General features: G+C 44.1%; 1 pseudogene; it reads right to left on the bottom strand.

The window, feature by feature from the left end:
- Positions 1–5,187: 5,187 nt before the first annotated feature.
- On the bottom strand, positions 5,188–5,709 carry LOC116526906 (annotated as a pseudogene).
- Between the last annotated feature and the right edge of the window lie 3,932 nt (positions 5,710–9,641).

The following is a 9,641-nucleotide window of genomic DNA, read 5'->3' as shown; positions in this document are numbered from 1 at the left end:
TCCAGGTTGGGCAACAGAGTGAGATGAAAGAGAGAGAGAGAGACAGAGAGAGAGAGAGGAAGAAAGAAGAAAGAAAGAAAGAAGAAAGAAAAGAAAGAAAGAGAGAAAGAAAGAAAGAAAAAAAGAAAGAAAGAAAGAAAGAAAGAAAGAAAGAAAGAAAGAAAGAAGGAAAGGAAGGAAGGAAGGAGGAAAGAAAGGAGGGAGGGAGGGAGGGAGGGAAGGAAGGAAGGAAAAGAGAGAAAGAAAGAAAGAAAAAAGGAAGAAAAAGAAAAGGCTAAGAATTTTCCAAAAATGAATGACTTTTTTTTTTTTTAACTCAATCTTTCCATATCACTGCAAAAATTAACAAACTCTTTTGTTTTTTGAGTCAGAGTCTCACTCTGTCAACCAGGCTGGAGTACAGTGGTGCAATCTCGTCTCACTGCAACCTCCGCCTCCTGGGTTCAAGCGATTTTCTCTTGCCTCAGCCTCCCAAGTAGCTGGAATTACAGGGATTCACCACCACGCCCAGCTAATTTTTGTATTTTTAGTAGAGACAGGTTTCACCATGTTGACCAGGCTGGTTTTGAACTCCTGACCTCAGGTGATCCATCCACCTGGGCCTCCCAATGTGCTGGGATTACAGGCATGAGCCAGTGGGCCTGACTCCAAATTAACAAAATCTTAATTGAGACAGTGGATTTGGATAAAATCATTTGGCAAGTAGAGTGTGAAACAAGGGAAAAGGGTATCAGAGCTGCCCTGAGGACTTCCATGACCTATTGCCAGGGAGGGGAGGATAATTCTACAAAGAAGGCAAAGAAAGAAAGTGTAGAAAGGAAGGCAAGGAGATTGACGTATCCCTGAAGCCAAGGAAAGTAATGTAATAAAAGAAACAGTCAATTATGGTCAGTGCTTCTAAAGGAACACTATATATATACATATAGCATTCCATTTGTGTGTGTGTGTGTGTGTGTGTGGCGTGTGTATGTGTGTGTGTGTGTATGTATATGAGTGTGTGTGTGTATTTTATAAATACAGATGAGGTTGCTCTATGTTGCTCAGGCTGGTCTCAAACTCCTGAGTTCATATGATTCTACTGCCTCCATCTCCCAAAGTGCAAGGATTAAAGGTGTGAGTCACCAAGTCCAGCCAGAACACTGTATTTTTTATTTTAAAAGAGAATGCCACATTGTTTCCTAAAAATTTTAGACATCTATGTAAGTGTCTATGCCCTCACCAAGAGTAGGTGATAGCACGATTTCTTTAAAAAAAATTTTTTTTTGAGATAAAGTTTTACTCTGACGTGCAGGCTGAAGTGCAATGAGGCAATCTCAGCTCACTGCAACCTCTGAATCCCGGGTTCAAGTGATTCTTCTGCTTCCCGCCTCCCAAGTAGCTGGGATTACAGGCACCTGCTATCATGCCCGGCTAAATTTTTGTAGAGACTGGGTTTCACCATGTTGGCCAGGCTGGTCTTGAACTTCTGACCTCAGGTGATCCGCCCTCCTTGGCCTTCCAAAGTGGTGGGATTATAGGCGTGAGCCACCGTGCCAGGCCCCCAAATTTTTTTTTTTGAGACAAGGTCTTGCTCTGTTGCCCAGGCTGTGGTGCACTTGCACAATCACTGCTTATGGTAGTCTTGACTTCCTGAGGTCAAGTAATCCTCCCGCCTTATCCTCCCAATTAGCTAGGATTGCAGGTGTGTGCCACCATGCCTGGCTAATTTTTAAATTATTATCATTTTTGAAACAAGGTCTTCCTTTTCTTCTTTTTTTTTTTTTTTGAGATGGAGTCTCACTCTGTTGCTCAGGCTAGAGTGCACTGGCGTGATCTCTGCTCCCTGCAACCTCTACCTCCTGGGTTCAAGTGATTCTCCTGCTTCAGCCTCCCAAGTAGCTGGGATTACAGGCATGCATCACCACGTCTGACTAATTCTTCAGCATTTTTAGTAGATACAAGGTTTTGCCAAGTTTCCAGGGTGGTCTCGAACTCCCGACCTCAAGTGATCCTCTGCCTCAGCCTCCCAAAGTGCTGGAATTACAGGCGTGAGTCACTGTGCCCGCTGAGACAGGGTCCTTCTCTATCACCCAGGTTGGAGTGCAGTGACACAACCATTGCTCATGGCTCACCCACTGCAGCTTCAGCCTCCCAGGCTCCGGTGATCTTCCCACGTCAGCCTCCTGGGTAGCTAGGACTACAGGCGTGTACCACCATGCCCAGAATTTTTTTCTATTTTTAGTAGAGATGAGGTTTCACCATGCTGGCCAAGCTGGCCCTGAACTCCTGAGCTGAAGGGATCTGCCTGCCTCAGCCTCCCGAAGTTCTGGGATTATAGGTGTGAGCCTCTGCCCCTGGCCGTATTTGCCAATCTTAAATGTTTGGGTAGAAGATAAACACATAGATGCTTCCTTTACATTGCTCATGAGTGATTACAAAAATAAATGAGTTCTGCAGTAGGGACTGTCCAAGTTAAATAAAAAATTACAGTAGGGATTGTCCATGTTAAATTTTTTTAAAAAAGAGAAAGAAATGAGAACAAAAAAATTCCATTTAAGCTCTAGTTAAACATGACAAATGAAATGGGGATTCATCTTTATTCCCTTGAGATATCACTAAACTGAATTAAATAAATAACTGAGTAAAATGAGTAAAAGACATGAGACAACAGGAGAGGGGAGACAGCAAAAAGACCAATGTATATAATTTAGTATCATTTGTGCCAAAAGAAAAAAAGTGGTGGGGAAGAGGAAGAAGAGGTGCATGTTTGTTTACATATGCATAAAATGTTATTTGTGGAAACACAAGACTCTGCTTAGATGGACATCCTGGAGAGGTGAGTGGAGGGGCTGGAGAAGAGTGAGAAGGAGACTTCAATGCACAGCCTTTAGTACATCACTCACAGTGTGAATTCACAGTGTGAATGATGTAAATATTCTGCTTATTCAGGAATAAATTACTACAATTTGGCCAGACGCAGTGGCTCACACCTGTAATCCCAGTACTTTGGGAGGCCGAAGCTGGCAGATCACCTGAGGTCAGGAGTTAAAGACCAGCCTGGTCAACACTGTGAAACCGCATCTCTCCTAAAAATACACAAATTAGCCAGCTGGGGTGATGCACGCCTGTAATCCCAGCTACTCAGGAGGCTGAGGCAGGAGAATCACTTTGAACCCAGGAGGTGGAGGTTGCAGTGAGCTGAGATGGCACCATTGCACTCCAACCTGGGTGACAGAGTGCGACTTCGTCTCAAAATAAATAAATAAAGACATAAATAAATAAATTACTACAATTTAACATTTAAAATTTAAAAACAAAAATGAAAGTATTTCCGAAAGAAGAGATAGTCATTAAGAAAATAATTGTATAAATAGCTCTATGATTCGTGAAGGAAATATTCAGAGTGTTGTCATAGATAGAACAAGGGAATGGCCTGAGGCCTGGGGCTTTGTGGAAGGCTGAGGACTGAAGCTCGAAAATGGATAAGGAGAAGGCATTCCAGATGGGTCAAACATGGACAGTGTGCTGCAGTAGGAAGGGGCAGTGAACAGACCAGTAGGACTCAAGTTTTTCTTTCTTTCTTTCCTTTTTTTTTCTTCAGATAAAGTTCACACTTATTTATTTATTATTTATTTTGGAGACGGAGTCTCACTGTGTGCGCCCAGGCTGGAGTGCAAAGGCATGATCTCAGCTCACTCAACCTCCGCCTCCCGGATTCAAGCAATTCTCCCGCCTCAGCCTCCCAAGTAGCTGGGACTACAGGCACACGCTGCTACGCCCAGCTAATTATTTGTATTTTAGTAGAGACAGGGTTTCACCATATTGCCCAGGCTGGTCTCAAACTCCTGAGCTCAGGCAATCCACCCACCTCAGCTTCCCAAAGTGGTAGGATTATAGGCATGAGCCACCATGCTCAGCCTGGTCACACATATTTATTACTGAACAAATCCACTAGTGCAGAAGCATGGAAACAGAGAAAATCATTTACTCAATAAAATATGTCCTACTCTCCACATAGCAGTGACATTTTCAGTTTGATATGGTAAGATGACAGTGACCTTGATGCAGCATAAATATATCAGCTCAAGTGCAATTCCTGCTCAGTTATCAGGGAGAACATTTAAGGCAGAGGGTGGAGCACATGCAAAGACCCTGAGACAGAAACGCTTAGGATGCTTGGGTGGGTGGAGCATGACAAGCACGTGATAGGGATGAGCTCAGAGAGGGCCTGCGGGAGGACGGGAGGCATAAAGCCTCATCGGCTATTGCGAGGACTGTGACTTTTTCTCTGAGATGATAAGCAGCAGTAAGATGTTTCTTAAGAGGGGAGAGGGAGGATCTGACGTGAGCTTTGGAAGAATAAATCAGGCATAGAGTCTGAGAATGAGCTATAGGGAGAGAAGGCTGAGATAGGGCAATCAGGTTGGAGGCTGTGAGGAGATAGGGATTGTTTGGATCAAGGTGGTAGCAGTGGAAGGGGAGAGCAGATTCGGGTCAGATTCTGGATTTTTTTTTTTTTTTTAAGAAATGGAGTTTCACTTTTGTTGTCCAGGCTGGAGTGCAATGTCGCAATGTCGGCTCACTGCAACTTCCACCTTCCGGGTTCAAGTGATTCTCCTGCCTCAGCTTTCCATAGCTGGGATTACAGGTTCCTGCCACCATATCCAGCTAATTTTTTGTATTTTTACTAGAGATAGGGTTTCACCATGTTGGCCAGGCTGGTCTTCAACTCCTGACCTCAAGCGATCCACCTGCCTAGCCTCCCAAAGTGCTGGGATTACCAGCATGAGCCACCATGCCTGGCCCTGGATGTATTTTAAAGAAAAAATTGATACAGTTGTTTGGTTTTGTATATATGTGTTTACATTTTTAGTATTTGTTTGTTTTTGAGATAGAGTCTTATTCTGTTGTCAGGCTGGAATACAGTGGTACAATCTCGGCTCACTGCAACTTCCGCTTCCTGGGTTCAAGCAATTTTCCTGCCTCAGTCTCCCAAGTGGCTGGGACTACAGACGTGCACTACCATGCCCAGCTAATTTTTGTATTTTTAGTAGAGACAGGGTTTCACCATGTTGGCCAGGATGGTCTCGATCTCTTGACTTTGTGATCTACCCGCCTCAGCCTCCCTAAGTGCTGCAATTACAGGTGTGAGCCACTGCGCCTGGCAATTTTTAGTATTTTTAAACAGTTCAAATCAGTGTGTATGGTTCATTTCAGCTCCTTCACTGACAAATCAGGGGGCAGGGAGGCTTCAGTTTCTCCGCCTTCTTTTTGTCCGTGATGACCAGGGTGTAATGCTGTAAAGGTATCTGCTGTATTGAACTTTAAATTTTGCATTGTCCTTTTTTTTTTTTTTTTTTTTTTTTGAGAAAGTCTTACTCTGTTTCCCAGGCTGGAGTGCAGTGATGTGATCTTGGCTTACTGCAACCTCCACCTTCCAGGTTCAAGCAACTCCCATGCCTCACCCTCCCAAGTAGCTGGGACTACAGGCGCGTGCTACCACGCCTGACTAATTTTTGTATTTTTAGTAGAGACGGGGTTTCACCATACTGGCCAGGCTTGTCTTGAGCCTCTTACTTCATGATTGGCCAGCTTCGCCAAAGTGCTCGGATTACAGGTGTGAGCTGTTGTGTCCAGCTTGTCCTTCTTTTTCTTGACCTTGACAGATTTGGCATCTTTTTGCTAGGCTGTGAGCAGAAAGTGCTTGATTTCCTCCATTTTCCCAGGCATGGCAACGAGGCATGCAGGGAGTGGGGCAGACTGGTACCTGGGATCCCCAAATTTTACCCAGCTGTGGATTGTTCCAGTTTACCCCTCTTGGCCAAATACCACCCCAGAGAGCTGATATAGTTGTTGATACATCAGTTGCGGATGCATTGGATATGGGGTGTGAGAGGAAGAGAGGACTTCCCAAGTTATCAGCTGAAGGTAAGAAACAAGGAAGAATGGTGGAAAAGCCAGGTGCTGTGGATTACAAATCCCAGCACCCTGGGAGGCCAAGGCGGGAGGATCTCTTGAGCTTAGGAGTTCAAGACCAGCCTGTGCAACATAGCAAGACCCTGTCTCTACAAAAACAAACAAAAAATTAGCCAGGCTTGGTGGTGCATGCCTGTAATCCCAGCTACTTGGGAGGCTAAAGTGGGAGGATAGCTTAAGCCTGGGAGGTAGAGGCTCTGGTGAGCTGAGATTGTGCCATTGCACTCAGCCTGGACGATAGAGGCCCTGTTTCAAACAAAAATAGAATAGTGGAGGAAGTGTTGGAGGTTTAAGAAGATAATATCAGATAAAAAGAAGTACAAAAAATCACCCGGTGAGTCCGGGTGATTTGGGATGATGGAGAAATCTCAGATGTCTTGGTAATTGACTAAATGGTGCAAGGGCACATGGGATAAGTCCTAATGGCTTCCAAGGCGGATTTTGGTGGTGAGGCTGTGAGTATTGTGGTGGGGGGGGAGCGGAGAACAAGTAGTGTCTTGTCCTTAAACAGTATTTTTATTATTTTATGAGAGCAACATTTTGTTTAGATTTACCTAAGTGTTCATTACTTTCTTTGTTCACTATCCCATTATCTTTTTTTTTTTTTTTTGAGACAGAGTCTTGCTCTGTTGCTTAGACTGGGGTACAGTGGTGTGTTCTTGGCTCACCACAATCTCTGCCCCTCTGGGTTCAAGCGATTCTTGTGTCTCTGCTTCTCAAGTAGCTGGGACCACAGGTGAGTGCCACCACATGCAGCTATTTTTATATTTTTAGTAGTAGAGATGGGATTTTGCCATGTTATCCAGGCTGGTCTGGAACTCCTGACCTTGGGTAATCCAAATGCCTTGGCTTCCCAAAGTGCTGAGATTATAGGCATGAGCCACAGTGCCGAGCCTGCTCTCTATCCCTTTTTGCTGAAGTAAATTGTATAGCTACACTTTTTTCTCTTTCAATTTTTAAAAAAAATACATATGGGACCTCACTATGTTGCCAAGGCTGGTTTTCAACTCCTGGCCTCAAGTGATACTCCTGCCTTGGCCTCCCAAAGTGCTGGATCACAGGTATGAGCCACTTCCCCTGGTCATATGGCTGTACTTATTTTTTTCTAGAGACAGGGTCTTGCTATGTTGCCTAGGTTGGAGTGCAGTGGCTATTCACAGGTGCGATCCCACTACTGATCAGCACCGGAGTTTTGACCTGCTCCGTTTCCAACCTGGGCCGGTTCACCTCTCCTTAGGCAACCTGGTGGTTCCCTGCTCCCGGGAGGTCACCATATTGATGCCAAATTTAGTGCGGACACCCAGTCGGCGTAGCACACTATAGCCCAGAACTCCTGGGCTCAAGTGATCCTCCCACCTCAGCCCCCTGAGTAGCTGGGACTACAGGCACACGCCACTGCGCCCGGCTAGCTGTACTTTTTAAAAAATAACTTTGTTCTTGATTTTTGTAAATGTGCTCAGATTGTTTTTTTGTGGTTGTTTTTTTTTTTGTCTCTCTCTTTTTTTTGAGATGGAGTCACTCTGTTGCCAGGCTGGAATGCAGTGGTGTGATCTTAGCTCATCGCAACCTCCACCTCCGGAGTTCAAGTGATTCTTCTGCGTTCATGTGATTGTCCCTGCTCAGCCTCTGAAGTAGCTGGGACTACACGTACGTGCCTCCACACCCAGCTAAGTTTTGTAGTTTTAGTAGAGATGAGGTTTCGCTGTGTTGGCCAGGATGGTCTTGATCCCTTGACCTCCTGATCCGCCTGCCTTGGCCTCCCAAACTGCTGGGATTACAGGCATGAGCCACAGCACCTGGCCTTTTTTCTTTTCTTTTCTTTTAATAATGGTTCTTTTATTTATTTATTTATTTATTTATTATTTAATTTATTTATTTATTTATTTATTTATTTTTAATATAGAGACGGGGTTTCACCATGTTGGCCAGGCTGGTCTTGAACTCCTGACCTCAGGTGATCCGCCTGCCTCGGCCTCCAAAGTGCTGGGATTACAGGCGTGAGCCACCGTGCCTGGCTGATAATGGTTCTTTCGGTGAAGTTGTCATGGCCATAAACTCCCTAAGGTTTTATTAGCATAGAAATGCTTAATTTTGCCCTCGTATTGAAAAAGACTAAGTTTTCAGGACACAGAAATCTACGTTATTTTTTTCTTTCACCCGTTTGGAAATGTTAATTCTCTATCTTCTGGCCTTTGTTATCAGCTCTCTGCATAACTCTCATCTCGTTGAGAGGATCTGTCTTCTCTCTCTGGCTGCTTTGAAGATGTTATCTTTGCCTTTGGTATTGTACAGTTTAACTAAAATATATATAGGTGTGAGTTTATTTTTGTTTACCTTGTTGGTGTATGTAGTCCTTTGTGGACTCATGCCTTTTAACTGTTCTGAAAACTTCATAGTCATAATCTCTTTAAATATTACCTCTCCTCCATTCTCTGCTTCTGAGACTGTGATTACATACATGTATGTTACGTTCTAATTCCATATATGTGTGTATATATATCCATACACACACACACACACACACACACACACACACATATGTATATATATATATATATATATTTTTTTTTTTTTTTTTGAGAGGGAGTTTCATTCTTGTTGCCCAGGCTGGAGTGCAATGGCACCATCTCGATTCACCGCAACCTCTGCCTCCTGGGTTCAAGAGATTCTCCTGCGTCAGCCTCCCAAGCAGCTGAGATTACAGGCAGGCGCCACTATGCCAGGCTAATTTTGTATTTTTAGTAGAGACAGGGTTTCTCCATGTTGGTCAGGCTGGTCTTGAATTCCTGACCTCACATGATCTGCCCACCTCAGTCTCCCAAAGTGTTGAGATGATAAGTGTGAGCCACCATGCCCAGCCTCTCATTCCGTATATTTAACCACTCTACCATATGTCTCAAATCCTTGTCTCTCCGAGTTACATGTCCCATTGTATTTTTTTTTTTTTTTTCTGAGGCAGAGTCTCACTCTGTCGCCCAGGCTGGAGTGCAGTGGCACAATCTCGGCTCACTACAACCTCTGCCTCCTAGGTTCAAGCGATTCTCCTACCTCAGGCTCCCAAGTAACTGGGATTACAGACATATGCCACCACACCTGGCTAATTTTTTGTATTTTTAGTAGAGATGGAATTTCACCGTGTTAGCCAGGATGGTCTCAATCTCCTGACCTCGTGATTCACCCACCTTGGCCTCCCAAAGTGCTGGAATTACAGACGTGGGCCACTGCGCCTGGCCTGCAGAATGTATTTCAATTTAGCTTTGTTTCATATTTATCTCATGAACAGATTCGGATTATGTATTTCTAGCAGGAATAGCATTGAAGTAATGCTGTTCTTTTCTTTTTTTAAAGATAGGGTTTCACCATGATAGCCAGTCTGGTCTTGAACTTCTGACCTCAAGTGATCCACCCACTTCAGCCTCCCAAAGTGCTAAGGTTACAGGTGTGAGCCACCTCGCCCGGCCGAAGTAATGCTGTTCTTATTGCATCATATTAGAAGACATATGATATCAACTTGTCCTATTATTGGTGGATTTTATCACTTAATTAAGATGGTACTATGAGCCAGATTTCTTTTCCCCAAAATTCATATGTTGAAGCCCTAATTCTCAATGTGTTGGGATTTGGAAATGGGGGCTTTGGGAGATAATTAGGTATAGATGAGATCATGAGGATGCAGACCTCATGAC

Source organism: Sapajus apella, unplaced genomic scaffold, assembly GCF_009761245.1.
Source record: "Sapajus apella isolate SASKATOON/1434 unplaced genomic scaffold, GSC_monkey_1.0 scaffold52, whole genome shotgun sequence".
Lineage (NCBI taxonomy): Eukaryota > Metazoa > Chordata > Mammalia > Primates > Cebidae > Sapajus > Sapajus apella.
The sequence above is the reverse complement of the archived record's forward strand: the minus strand, read 5'-3'. Positions and strand labels throughout refer to the sequence as shown.